This window comes from Narcine bancroftii, chromosome 7 (assembly GCF_036971445.1).
Source record: "Narcine bancroftii isolate sNarBan1 chromosome 7, sNarBan1.hap1, whole genome shotgun sequence".
Lineage (NCBI taxonomy): Eukaryota > Metazoa > Chordata > Chondrichthyes > Torpediniformes > Narcinidae > Narcine > Narcine bancroftii.
The window spans coordinates 94,100,447-94,115,752 of NC_091475.1; positions in this window are offsets into that span (position 1 = coordinate 94,100,447).

A 15,306-nucleotide genomic window follows, 5' to 3' on the forward strand; every position below is an offset into this window, starting at 1 on the left:
CTGTTTCTTCTATTGTACTGATCTATCAATGTTTATATTTGGACCTGCCACCATCAGGGCTTTGAATTTATTGTTTTTCTAACCCAATAACATTCTTAATCATCTATTTTGTTATCACCCAAAAAATTAACAGATTCAGTGCATTCAATTTGCAAAATGTGATTTGAAGTTCAATGGACCACAATTACATAATTGTATTCAATTGATGTTAATTGGGTGGCTTTTGTTTTGCAGATCTTTAAATTCTAACTAATAATGAGATTTCTTTGCAATGGTCTTCTTTAACCTTGCAGGTCAACTTTGTGTTATTAAACTATTAAATGACTGATTTCTTGTTCATTTTTAAATATCAATTTGAATGATGCATCAACACGCAGCTGAAGTGCAGAATCTAGAAATCATTGTTGAAGAGTCATCTGGGATTGCCCTTAGATGTGAGTTTTGTAAATTTATAATGGCTCAGTGGTTGGCAGAAATTTAGAAGTCATTTATGGTTAAAGGACAGACAAAGGGTAGAGTTGTAGGATTAAGTTTTTATTCAGTGATCTAAAGAGTGTTATGAATATTGTACCTTTCTGTTGATTGGCTTCAGTGGTAATGCTTTATGATCGTCATTGGACCACAAAAAGAGAACCAGGCACTTTCCAACTTCAAGAGGATTTATTTATAAAGTATATTAAATCTGCCTCCAGTGTGCTGTTAAAATCAGTAAGTTGTATATTATGTCTACTGTTTTTCTTGAAACTCTGGTTTCATTGTTAGTCGAAATATTGTCTTCTCAGTTGTAGCTGACACTTTTACTCTTTAAAATCAATCCAAAGTAGGAGAGGAACAAGGTTTAATTCTATGCTGTGTGTGGAATTTCTTCTGAAGGAAGCATGGAGAAAACAGAAAATAAATGATTCAGATGTTCATTAGTACTTGGTTCACTAGCAAATGGAATAATTAAAGAATGTCCCTCCCTAAGTTTGTTGCAAAATATTTATGATTGCATGTATGTATTTATCTGTCAGCACACAGGTGGAAAATGTCACGAATGCAATAAATTTATTGCGGTTTAAAAAAAATCATCTGCTTGAGTCTGTTCATGCCCTATTGAATGGAAGGAAGGAAGTGGAAGAATTAAAGTTGGGAATCTGGGTGGAACATGTTGCTATGAGGCCTGGCATAAATAACGAACCAAATCCGGCATAACTAGTAAAATTGCATTCCATAGTTGTGAGCTATCTAATCAAAGAAAATGTTGTGGAATAGATTTGTCTGCTAAAATGCATGACAATATTTTCGTTCAATCTAATAGGCTCTATTCCCATCTTTGATATTAAACGGAGCCATTAAAATAGTTCAAATACTATGGAGTAAACCCCAAATTTTTCTTGCTTATTGAGTCATATTTAAAATAAACTGACAAGTCAATGGGATTTAACCATTTATTTAAAGCTTGATATTATTTGCAAATGAAAGCAATCTACTTATAATTTGTGTAAGCCCATGTGCAGAGAGGCAGAATTAAAGAGAAAGAAAGGAACATCAAGGAAGTCATCAGTCTTATAGTGACCAGACTATAGTTGTAATTTGGGCTTCAGCCAGGCTGTTCAGTGACTATAATTATACTTCTGCTGAGCTGGAGTCACATTGATCATGTCCATAAAATAGTACCTGACTGCACATTGAAAGCACACCCCCATAGCTCAGAAATGAAATGTTTCCTAAACATTGACTGGGGAGTCACTTTCATTAAAGATTTACATTAATGCCGTTTTGCTTTAAGAGCATTGACTCCAGGCAAACTAGATTTAATTGTTATATCGAGCTCAAGGATTGTGGGAATCCTTTTTTGTATATCTCAGTCTACTTTATTTTAAGCTCAGTTTTTTTCAATAAAAAATTAGATATAAAACAAGGTTATCAGGCCTTTTCAGACCATGCCCAATTGACCTACACCCTGGTATGTTTTGAATGGTAGGAGGATGCCAGAGCACCCAGAGGAAATCCTCGCAGACATGGGAAGAGCATGCAAACTCATTAAAGACAGCATCAGATTTGAGCCTCAGTCACTGGCACTGTAACAGCGTTGTGGCAATTATTATGCTAATGGTGTTTTCCTAATTTAGCATTTGAAGGGTAGAAAATTATTTCATGTCAATCTGAACTTTCTTTAGTGATAAGACCTCAATAGATATCCTTGGAATGATGTGCAGATACTGGTTTTATTTCAATGACAGTAGCTATTTTTCCTTCAAGGTATAGATTAGCAATCGTAGTGGCCTCCAACTTAAGTTGTGTGGTTAGCAGTTGGTGACACTTTATTTTTTTTCTCTCCATTATCTTTATTGTATAACTCTGGACTTTATTCATTGTATGGATGTTGCTGGCGAGGCAAACAACATATCAGTAGTCCATGACCAGTTGATGATCGTCAGAAGATGTTAAACAAGAAAGGCTACAGCTGCTGGGATCCAGTACAATACAATATGCTCTTGAGAAACTCAGCAGGTCACACAGTATAATCAAGGAAGTAATGAGAAACAAATATTTTGGGCCTGGGTGAAGGGCTCATGTCTGAACTGTTGGTCCCTTTTGACTTCCTATGGATGCTGTAAAAACACAAAGCTGGAGAAACTCAGCAGGTCAGGCAGTGTCCTTTATGTCTTCTTCTTTGGCTTGGCTTCGCGGACGAAGATTTATGGAGGGGGTAAAAAGTCCACGTCAGCTGCAGGCTCGTTTGTGGCTGACAAGTCCGATGCGGGACAGGCAGACACGATTGCAGCGGTTGCAAGGGAAAATTGGTTGGTTGGGGTTGGGTGTTGGGTTTTTCCTCCTTTGCCTTTTGTCAGTGAGGTGGGCTCTGCGGTCTTCTTCAAAGGAGGTTGCTGCCCGCCAAACTGTGAGGCGCCAAGATGCACGGTTTGAGGCGTTATCAGCCCACTGGCGGTGGTCAATGTGGCAGGCACCAAGAGATTTCTTTAGGCAGTCCTTGTACCTTTTCTTTGGTGCACCTCTGTCACGGTGGCCAGTGGAGAGCTCGCCATATAACAGGATCTTGGGAAGGCGATGGTCCTCCATTCTGGAGACGTGACCCATCCAGCGCAGCTGGATCTTCAGCAGCGTGGACTCGATGCTGTCGACCTCTGCCATCTCGAGTACTTCGACGTTAGGGGTGTAAGCGCTCCAATGGATGTTGAGGATGGAGCGGAGACAACGCTGGTGGAAGCGTTCTAGGAGCCGTAGGTGGTGCCGGTAGATGACCCATGATTCGGAGCCGAACAGGAGTGTAGGTATGACAACGGCTCTGTATACGCTTATCTTTGTGAGGTTTTTCAGTTGGTTGTTTTTCCAGACTCTTTTGTGTAGTCTTCCAAAGGCACTATTTGCCTTGGCGAGTCTGTTGTCTATCTCATTGACAATGACAATGAGTCCTTTATGTAGCAAAGGTAAAAATACACAACTGACGTTTCGGGCTTGAGCCCTTAATCAAGCTATGGAAAAATGTCAGGCATCTGAACAAAAGAGTGGGGGGGTGGTCACAAAGGCAGGAGGTGATAGGAGGGGGAGGGAGGGGACAGCAGAGATCAAGGAGAGGAGGGATGGTTAGGTGAAGGATGGGGGAAGGGATGGAGAACTGGAAAGGAGAGAAGGGAAGAGGGGAGGGGCAAGAGCAGAGCAGGTTAGCAGAAACTGGAAAAGTTGATGTTGATGCCATTTAGCGGGAGGGCGCCCAGATGAAAAATCAGGTGTTCCTCCAATTTCCGGGTGGTCTTGGTGGGACAGTGCAAAAGGCCGTGGACAGATACGCAAGTGTGAGAGTGTGATGCAGAGCTGGAGTGGTTGGCTACTGAGAGGTCTCTATTACTGTAGCAGATGGAGTGAAGGCGCTCAGCGAAGTGATCTCCCAATCTGTCCCTAGTCTCTCCAATGTAAAGAAGGCCATAAAGGGAGCACTGGGTGCAGTAAATAAATTCTGTGGATACACAAATAAAGTGCTGCTTTAATTGAAAGGCCTGTTTGGGGTTCGGACCATGGGGAGAGATGAGTTGTGGGCACAAGTATGGCACCTCCTGCAACCACAGGGGAAGGTGCTGGGGGCAATTGCTGGAGAGGGATGAGTGCACGAGGGAGTCACGGAGGGGGCGGTCCCTATGGGAGGTCGAGAGAAGAGGAGAAAATGTGTCTGGTGGTGGGATCCTGTTTAATGTGCCAGAAATTCCAGAGGATAATGTGTCTGATGTGGAGGCTGGTGGGGTGATCGGTGAGGATAAAGGGGATTCTATGTTTGTTGTGTCTGAGGGCAGAGGGGGCCAGGGCAGATGAGCAGGAAATGGAGGAGATGCAGGTGAGGGCTGAGTTGATGGTGGTGGAGGGGAAGCCATGTTTGTGGAAGAAGGCAGACTTTTTAGAAGTTCTGGACTGAAAGACCTCGTATTGGAAACAGATGTGGCAGGAGAAAGAATCCTTGCAGGGCTCAGGGTGTGAAGAAGTGTAGGTAGTTGTGGGAGTTGGTGGGTTTGTAATACATGTTGGTGGAAAACTGGTCTCCCGAGATGGAGACAGTGATCCAGGAAGTGTTATTGGAGATTGACCAAGTGAGTTTGAGATCGGAGTGGATGTTAACTGAGAAGTATATGAAGTTGACAATATCATTGCGGGTTCATGAGGCAGCTCTGATGTCTTGCCTGTGTAAGCTTGCAGCATGGATTACTCCACAAAGCCCACATTTTATTATGGATGCTGTGTGACCTGCTAAATTGTGTGCGCGCGCCCCTGCGCGCGAGAGATTTGAACCTGTATTGCTCATGCTGAAAGAGTGTTACACTAACCACTGTGCTAACATGCTCTTGCAACTGGATGCAAACATTGTTATTCACAACACACCCGATTTTTTCTTGAGGTGTGAATTTAGACTGATTATTGCTGCAAAATGGAATTTGACATTTTCATCATGGATGTCAATCTCTGTACAATTCTATCCCTCACCAGGAACATCTCAAAGTTCTCTGCTTTTTTATGGAACAACATTCTGACTGGTTTCCCTCTATCAACACTCTCATCTCTCTGGCAGAACATCTTCTCAATACTTGTCTCTCTTTCTCCTTTTCTTCAAATCAAAGCTTATACATTAGAGGCATTCACACGAGTCCCAACTATGCCTACCTTTTTGTTCGCTACTTGGATCAGTCACTGTTCCAAACGTATCTAATACTGCCTCCAACCCTTCCTCTGTCATATTGATGACTATATTAGGCCTCCATCCATGCAAAAACTATCAGTTTTATAAACTTTGCTACTAACCTCTACTATGCTCTGAAATACACACAGACCATTTCTGACACTTCTCTTCCCTTTCTAGATCACTCTGTCTCCAATTCAGGAGACAAACTATATACTGACGTTCACCTCCTTGTCTACATTTACTCCCATCCTCTCTCCGGTCAGGGTTCCATGGTTTGTGCAATGCTATTACAGTGCCAGAGACCTATGTTCGAATCCAGTGCTGTCTGTAAAGAGTTTGTATGTTCTCCCAAATATCTACATGCATTCCATGCACTCTTCAAAAACTTGTGGGAATTGTAGGTTAATTGGGGTATTTATTGGAGGGTGCAGTTTGTGGGCTGGAAGGGCCTGTTACTGTGCTATATGTCTAAATTTAAAAATAGACATTAAATTTAAAATTTTTTCTTGGTTTCTCTACCTTTACTGCATCTGCTCTCAAAATGAATCTTCCCATTCCAGGACATGAGAAACGTCATTTTTTTTTCAAGCAACCCAACTTCCCCTCAATTGTAGTCTGTAGAATTATCTCCAGCATTTCCTCCTTCTCTTGGGGTTCTATTCTTACCCCCTCCTCCCTCCAAACAGAACAGGTATAGGGTTTCTCTTGTCTGCACCTTTCACCCCTCAAGTGTCAGCATTCTGTGCATCATCCTGAGCATGTGGTTGTATCCTATTTTCAATCCCCTTCTCAATCCCACACTATCAATGCCCTTCTCCACTTCAAGAGTGAGATCCCAATGTAAATTCTGCCTGGGCGGGCCACAGCCTGATGGGGTAAACAGTGAACTTTCTAATTTCTGGTAATGAGCCCCCTCTCTCCTTCTATACCCTTTCTGCTTTTCTCTTCTTTTCACAGGGGGAGAGGTTGGCAGCGGCTGTGCTGAAGCAGGAAAGGGAGGTGCTATTTTACGACAACCTCCCTACATTATTGACCCCCCCGGGTCATCGATCCTCTGGATGGTCATCAATAGCGACCACTTTGGAGACCCCCAGTTTAAATAAATCTTTTGCTTCTGTAATGTTACCTTTGATGCAGCAGGGGGCAGTAACGCATCATGGTTAGTCTGAACAATTTTCATAAGTCATTTTAAAAAAATTCTGGCAACCAGATGGTGCTCTGGATTTATAAATGATACAGTCATGGCTATTTTCTCAATATGAATTGCTACAACTGCCTTCTTTGTGTGTTTGTGAGCATTACTACGAAATATAGGTTTTTATCCAATACCAGAGACAGCATTGCTGCTAATTTTAAATTTTGCATCCATGACTCAGGACATTCTAAATCAGTCCAAAAAATTGTTTTTTTTTAAAAACTTGGTCATTTCAGTGTGTAGATAATGTCAATCTCCATTTATGCCTAGTCAACTCCTACAAACAGCAAAGATATGGTTAATTTGTAAAATATTCATAATAGTAAGATAAAAGTTGAAATTTATAAACCTAGTTGAAATAAAACAAATGTATAAATTATTATAAAACCCATTTTATGTTGAGGATAAACAATCCCCACAAAGGAAGTTGCAACTTTTGGGGCTGATTAATTTAACTGATTATTATGGCTCACTTTGCTATACCTTACAGTAGGATTAATTTTTCAGCATTAGAATTTTTTTTATTTATTCATCATGTTTCTTTTGATTTGGATAATGAAGGCTGAAAATTAAAATGTGCTTGGAGGGAGATTAAATTTTAAAAAAATAACCACTATTTTTCATGTTAAGCTTCGTATGTGCCAATGTTCCATGTATTAATTGAGGAAACTGATACCTCGTCTTCACATTCATTATCATACAGACTGAACCACTGTATAATCAGAAGAAATGCAATAAAACACTAACAAAGAGAGGTGCTGTTTCAAGGTCCCACGCTCTCAATTTCTCCACAACTTCCTCTTTCCCGTAACAGGCTGCTTCAATTTAAAAACTGCAGCCAAGCCTTCAGCTACCTCGTGTGTCTGTTCCTCAGTTGGACAAGAAAGACCAAGATTTTTTTTAAGTGATTTGTTTACTTTTGTTGGTGAGAAAATTCAAAATGACCAATATTGCTTCAAATTGTAATGTCTATGGTCATTGGCATTTCAATGCAATAAACTAATTTATCAATTAATATAAATATTTTAGATGGACATCAATATTGCGGCATCAAATTATTTTTGTAATTGTCAATTTTTTCACCAAATTAACCTATGACAAAGATTGCAGTTAGTGTGTTCACCATCAGTTAATCTGCTTTTGATGTTAGCTGGTGGGTCATTACAAAGGATGAAGGCACAATCTGCTGGTGGAACTCAGTGGGGATAAACATCATCAGATTGAGATGAGAGTTGGCATTTTGAATGGAAACAAAGCTTGACTGGGGAAATTCAGGGGGAAAAAAGGCTGATGTAAAGAGGAAAGGTGGAAGGAGTGGGACGGGCTTGATGTGGGATTTGTGAAACATGGACGGGGGAGGTAGATAGGCAGGTGCTACGCAGGTGGAGGTGGACGAGTCAAACAGGGTGGAGTGGGTGATTAGAAAACAAAAGGCAGTCAGTGTGGAATTTGTACTCTGAGAAGGTGGAAATAGTCATTTAAAGAGAGAGCAGGGGGAGCTAGAAGGAGGTTGGGTTGTGGGGGGGGAGGGGGTGGTTAAAAGGTAAAAGGATGGGAAGAAAAATTCAATGGGCAGATGGTGTAGTGAGTTGAATTACAGAGGAAAAGGTGTGGCGGTAAGGTGGAAGTGGTTGGGAAAAGGGTTCAGAAAACTGGAGAGCAAAAGCAGCAGGGGTAGCTAAAATTCATTGGGTTGTAGACTGCCCAGGTGGAGTGTAAAGAGTTGTTTTTTTAGTTGGGCGTCATTTTGGCAGTGGAGAAGTCCCGGTTCAGGCAGGTTACTGTGGGAATGGGAAGGAGAGTTGAAATGGAGCTTGGGATAGTCATAGCAGGCAGAACATGGATGCTCTTCAGACCCTAAATGTACCTTTGGTCTCACCACCCTGTAAGAGGCTAAATTGGACCACTGACTGCAGTAGTCATGATTGGAGGGGGTGCATGTGAACCTTGGCCTTGTGTGCATGGGTTATCTCCAGTAAATGTAAGAACTTTCCTGCCTTCAAATTTAAGCATGGGATCTGAAGACAAAGGCTTGGCATAATGTCACATACAAGGTGACATTTCCAGACTGCAGCATCGTTCGATACTATGCTGAAAGAGAAGTTTGTTCTTTGCTCAAGTCCTGCAGCAGTCCACCACAGCTAGACACGAATGTCAGTGGTAACTTGAGTATGTCACATAGATGGCATGATTGGTGTAGCAGTTAGTGCAATGCCTTTATGGTGTTTGGGATTGTGGTTCGAATCCTGCACTGTCTGTAAGGAATTTGTTTGTTCTCCCTTTCTGTGTGGGTTTTCCTGGGAGCTCCAGTTTCCTCCCACTATTTGAAATGTGCCAGGGGTGTTGATTAGTTTGGTGTAAATTGGGCGGCACGGACTCATGGACTGAAATGGCCAGTTTCCATGCTGCATGTCTAATTTTTTTTAATTTAAAAAAAATAATTTAATATGTTTAATGATATATGAGGATATTTATTGCTGTGAAACATAGTTTTGAATGACTGGGTAATTAAATGGAACAGTTTTATAGATTTCATGAAAAAAAGATACATATTAGGAAAAAATGAATCCTCATTTTAATGCCTCTAATTGGGAATTCTTCCCTAAAAAAAATCTTACTGGAAGCCAGCTTTGGGCTTGGAATGAAAGTGTCACTTTGGTTCTGTGGTGCCATGTCTTCCTTTTACAGTTTCCACTTCAATGTAAATGGAAGGTGGTTCGGGTATGTTAAACCATGTTTCTGAGGTGGTAGGATTTAATCCTTGTGCAATAAAGTAGCAATCACCAGGATTTAATACTTCTGGAATTGGGGTCTGTTTATGCCATTGGAACCGAATCCTGCAGAATTCAAAATATCAATTTTTTTGACCTGCTTGCTTGAGTGATTATGAAGAACAGGAGATTGTCCAGACCAAATATCATCTCTTAAAAGTTGTCAATAACAGCTGCTTAATTTTTGATTCATTCGTGTGCTGTTTGTGGGACCTTGTTGAACACGATTTGCTCCATTGTCCTATTTCACAACTGACTACACTATAACTCATTGAATATTCAGAAGCATCCTAAGGCAACTCATAAATACCATAAACCCCCTTAAAACATTTTACTTTATTTTCAGTCACCTTCTTTGAAAACATTTAATCATCGCTGCATCTGCAGTTTCCTTCCCTCCATGGAGCTGTCTGAAAGATCAACAATAATAATTAATCCCCCCACCCCGTGCAGTTTATAGATAAAACCTTTCTAATATACTTACAATATGCTAATAAAGATAAAGTTGCTTACTAAGCAGGGATAAGGAGACACTCTAAGAGAGTCACCCCAATGGTGAGTGGCATCAACTTGCTCTTCATTCTGGGCAATGCCATTTTATTCATACACAACTTTATTCAAACACCTGCCACAAGCAAAGCATGACCAAGACACGCCACTGGCTGAATATGAACTCCCATCTTCACCAAAGGTTTGTGCTACTTTTTAATTTTTAATTTATTTTTTTTTTTTTTGCTAATTGAGATTGCCATTTGTTTGAATTCTGGATAACAGGTTTTTACTGTACTTGTTTATTGTTTTTTTTTTAAAGCTATATGATTAGAAGTAACATCTTCTGATTTGCAGTCTGACTTGGACTTCCCATTATTTTGTGCGAATTACCTTTGGTCATTGATAATAACTTCACATAACTGATGTGTGGATCTCTCCTTTCATTCTCAGGCCTGGGAGATGCCAAAATAATAGTGGAAAATAAAATGCCTATGATTCATTAATTCTTAAGAATATTTAGTAATATGGGAATTGAGTTGTCCCTGCTAAGCAGAGCAATGTTGAAGTGTTCCACAGTGGCAGCAAAAAAAAAAACTTGGAAGCTTGAGGGTCACTTCCTATATATGCAGCATGACCTGCTGAGTTTCTCCAGCACCTTTTTTTTTAAATACGCTGATGCTTGAGGAACTCCTTTTCCAGTAGTTTGCACACAATTATTGTCCAAGTGCGAACCAAAGTTTCTCTTGGTAGCCATCAAAAGGAGGTTGAAAATAGAGTCATCAAACAATTTGCAAAGAGTTCATCAGGCCTCTAGGCTCACATAATAAATAACCACTAAAGCTTTCAGAGTCCAGAGCATTAAGCAGATGCCCATCTGCCTTTATTTTTTTTTCAGTGAGAGAAAAATGAAACCAGAAAAAATAAACAAAACAGCTGAGTTGCTCTTGATTTCAAACTCCAAGGAAATATGGTTTGGAGGTCATCTGTTGATATCATTATTTAGCTGCAATATCACTCAACTTTCGGAATTCCATTTGAGTTGTATCTTTGCCTTTGACCACACACTGACCAATTGGTGTATTTAATGCACAATTATACTTAGTGGTGCCATTATTTAGTCATTGCTAAATACAAATCATCTTTGTAGAGATTGTTCCAAAACAACCCACTCATTTTTTTATTAGGCTTGTCAAATCAAGAAAGGTGCATATTTGTATCCTTTAGTGTGAGAGTGTTTGCAGCAATGTAGAAATGGTCTTTTTGAAAGCGATATTTGTTCTAATGATCAGATGTTGTTTGTTTGCAACAATTCACACAAAAATATAGGAATGCTCTTGTAAAATTCATTATTTTTGTTAGTATGTTGATTTTAAGCTGACGTTTTTCTTACTTGCCCAATCCTGGACAATACTGGGCATACCAGTTAAATCGGGAATTTATTTAGCCATTCAGGTTTGTCTAATCTCAGAATCGGAATTTAAATGAACATGACATATAATTTGTTGTTCTGAGGAAGCAATACATTGCAAATATTGCAATAAAATTACTTTAGAATAAATAAATCGGTGCATCCAGAAATCTGATGGCAGAGGGGGAGAAGCTGTATCTGCACCATGGGCTATTAATCTTCAGGCTCTTGTGCCTCCTTCCTGATGTAGCAGTATGAAGAGGCCATAACCTGGTTGGTGAGGGTCCTTAAGGTTTGAAATTGCTTTCTTAAGGCACCACCTCTTGTAGATGTCCTTAATGGTGTGGAGACTAATGCTTGTGATGGCGCTGGCTGAGCTCCTAGCTCTCTGCAGTTTTTTTTTTCCTTGGGCAACATTTATTTGGCCATGTAGTGCACCATATCAGCAAAAAGTCCCAAACCTTCTCCCAGGATGAATTGCTATAAAATGGTTCAGAGGACAATTATTCTTGAGACATGACTCTGTGATTGTCAGATTTTAAAAAAAATACTGCAAACGTAGGGAACTGAGCAATCAAGTAATAATTTGTTTTCAACTGGCATTTTGATTATTCATGAAATTCCAGTAATACTTCTGTAATGTTTTCACATGCTGTCTTTGTTATTTAATTGGTGATATTGTTTGTATCCTTTGGAAGAACAATTGCTCATTTTTTTCTAAAAATCAAATTGTGGGGGGTTGGGGGCGGGGGGGGGGAGGAGGAGGAGACTCATACTGGAGTACAATAAGCCGGAGTTCTCAATCTGCGGCCAATTGTCCTTTATGTAGTTAGTGAGAAGCTACAGTTTAAGGTATATGCGGGTCTTATAAAATTTGCTCATTTGAAATTAATGTTAGAATTGCAAAGCACAGTATGTCACTTTTGTTTGCTGATGTCTAAAGCTGATTTAGTTATGGCCTGGGTTTGAGGTGAACATTATTGCCTTTCAACAGATACAAGCAATACATTGCAAATATTGCAATAAAATTAATTGTGTAAAAATGGTTCTCCTGATCGTCCCATTTTTTTTTCCCCAATGCTCACAACACAGCAGCTTTGTCAAACTGAGTAGGTGATTCTAAAAGGGGAAAAAAGTCAGATGCTGGAAATAAAAATGGAAAACAGTATAATAGTCAGTCCATGTTTCACATTACTGTCCCTTCATCAAAACTAAAACATGAACTGACCACTTCCACCTATATTTGCTCAAGATTCTAGCATCTGCAGTTTTTATTTTCAACATTAAATTATTGTTTGACCTTGGTACTCCTGAAAAAAAAATCATCATGTGGCAGGTTTGTACTGAAGAGATAAGAAAATTGGAATTGCTAAAAGATTGTGGAATCTGGGGAAATTGGAACTTGAGACTAAATAGATTTTTGTTTGATAAGGATATCCAGTATTGGCTGAAGATGTTGAATGATCTACCACTGTTCTCATTCCCAAGTTTCTATGAGGAAATGAGTAAAGCTATATACATACTATAACTTACCAAATCTTCCCCATAAAACACTTTGTTTTTTACCTCCATTATTTTTATCCAACGTGTTTTATACAAAGTGTTGTAGAAAGACAATGTGGAAACAGGGCCTTTAGTTCAGAGTTTGCACTGACCCTTAAGCAAACACTTGTTCTTTATTATCCCTACACTTTCACCAACTCTTCTCAGATTCTACCATGCACCGATAAACTAGAATGTCTTTGGGTGCACTTGGCAGAATCCGATGCAATCAGATGGAAAATGCGCAAATTCCTTTTAGCACCTCAAATCAGGAATGAACCCAGGTGTCTGGTGCTGTAAGGCAGTTGGTTACGTAGCTGAGCCACCAAAATGAACAGAAGGTTGTGGGATAGTTTTTGTCACAATGTGCTGGGGTTAAGTCATTGCTCTTGAGTTAGTAGGCAGTATGCAAAGGAGTTGAAACAATGGGCTAGTTTCATTTCCACTGAGGATTTATTCTTGGATCTAATCATAGGAAATTATCAGCTGCCGTCTGGCTCTGTTGGGTAATGTTTGCCAGATTATTGCAGTGGTTTAGGGTAAGGTGGTGATGGGCAGTATTTTGGAACTGTTTGCAGTGGATGATGGTTCAGGAACAAGTCATAGTGCATGCAGAATATCATTAGTTTAGTGGCAGGGGCCTAGATTTGATCACGGTGAGAAGAGAACTAGTGTCCTGCTATACTAGATAGGGTGAGGTTATTAGACAGCATCTGATCACAATAGCTGTGGATTGATCACATGATTGTAGAAGTAGTTTAAGATTGACTTGCAGTGAGGAATGACTAAAGGACCTGCTAGTACCAGGTCATGTTAGCCTAGAATCTGATCACTGTGGATAGAAGATAGTTCCTTGGGTCAGGTTACAGCTGGCAATGATCTGACCAATATTAGAGCACCCATTCCATTTAGTGTGACTATCACTTTAAGGGCGAGTACTGGCTGCAACCATTCACAGCTGTGGAGAAACTGGGTGGCAACAACTATTACAAACTGGACCCAACTTTGCTACTTTTGAGAGAAGAACATTTGTTGTTTTTTTCAAGGACACAGGTGGTGAAAATGTTGTGGGTGAAACACTGAAGAAACAGGACATTATTGACTACCAGCCATCTCATAGAACACTGAAATGGACAATTCGGCTGATTCTCCCTGTCAGGGGAATTATTGAACCTCACCTTGACTAAAGGAAATGTTACTTTGACCCGTACCTGGGTTTTGGATGCATCACGGAAGTTACTTGTTTCCCCTATGCAAGGAAACTGTTCATACTGTAGGATCTTTTCTCAAAGAAACTCGACAAGGATTTGTGAAGTTTTGGTAGTTTGGTCACTCAGACTCTCCCATCTCATTTGTGATTACATCTGTGCATCAGTTTAAAAGCCCATGTTTCAACAAGGGATTTCTAAGACTGAACTTTGGAATGATTTTCCAGAATTGTCCTTAAGCTGTAATGGTTTGTGTAAAACCTGCATGCTGACCAATGGTACACATTTAAAAAAAAAATGATTACAACAGACTATTAGAGCTGGTGTTAGTTGAGGAAAATAAAAGGTTGTGTTCCTAACAACATAAAAGCATATTTAAATGAAAAGAGAGTGGAAACTTGGCAGGAATCTTCTAAATTAGCAGATAAGTATTCTTTAACCCACATGGTTAAGTTTGTGCGAAGTAAAACCTTCCAAAATGATCATGTGGACTTGGCAACTAAGTTAGAAAATACATTGGGGAGTAGTGCTGACGGTAAAGATGAAGAGAAGCAAGTAAAAGAAAAACCTTTGTATCCCCTTTGCCACTATTGTAAAAAAAAACCTGGTCACGTAATAGCAAATAGTTCTGTGTTGAGGGGGAAAAAAGTAAAAGGAGGCAACCCCAGACCTATATGTTCAAAGGGTTGAAAAACATAGAAATCAATAAGGTTCCAGACCTGCTGATAACATGGATGAATTCAATTTTTTTTTTGTCAGAGGGTTTGGTTTCAGTTAAGGAAGGGTCACTACAAATGACAGTAAAATTCCTTTGAGATACTGAGGCTACCCAGTCACTAATGTTGGATGGTGTTTTGGAATTTGGCGATGAGCTTGCCACAGGTGAAATAAATTTGATTTGAGGTCTGCTGGGGTGGGGGCAGGGGCTGGCGGGTGGAGAGATTGATCCGAAGTTGATCTTTCTGCACAGGATAGTGTTAAAATCAGCATTAGTTGGACCTGTTACAATGGGGAACCAATCAAGTTTTCCAGTGGAGGGAGTTTCATTGTTATTAGAAAATGACCTTGCAGTGGTTCAAGTTGTCCCTTCTATGTGGTTGACAGCTAAGCCCGTCGTTGATGAGACAAAGAATCTGTTTATACATCCCCCCTGTGCAGTGACTCGGGCTAAGGCTAAAAATGTTTGCCAGTGCTGATGGCCCTGTGCAGACTGATATCACAGGGACTGGAATCTGTGATGGTACAAAACAGCATTTGGGTTGTAATGACCTACAAAGACTTTACCTCTTTCATTATTGGGCCATATTTCTGGTGTTTAAACCCAAGTGTAAAGATTTGATATTATTCCATAAAGTTTATAGTGAGGCAGAACATAGATTCTAATCTTACTGAAGTGAAAGATGAGGCTCTCTCTGATGATGAAATTAAGAAAGTGCCAGTTGGCTATTAATTTAAGGAACAATGGGTTAATGAGGTTGTGTTTCAAAGTTTAAAAATTGTTTGCAGAACGTCTGTAAATT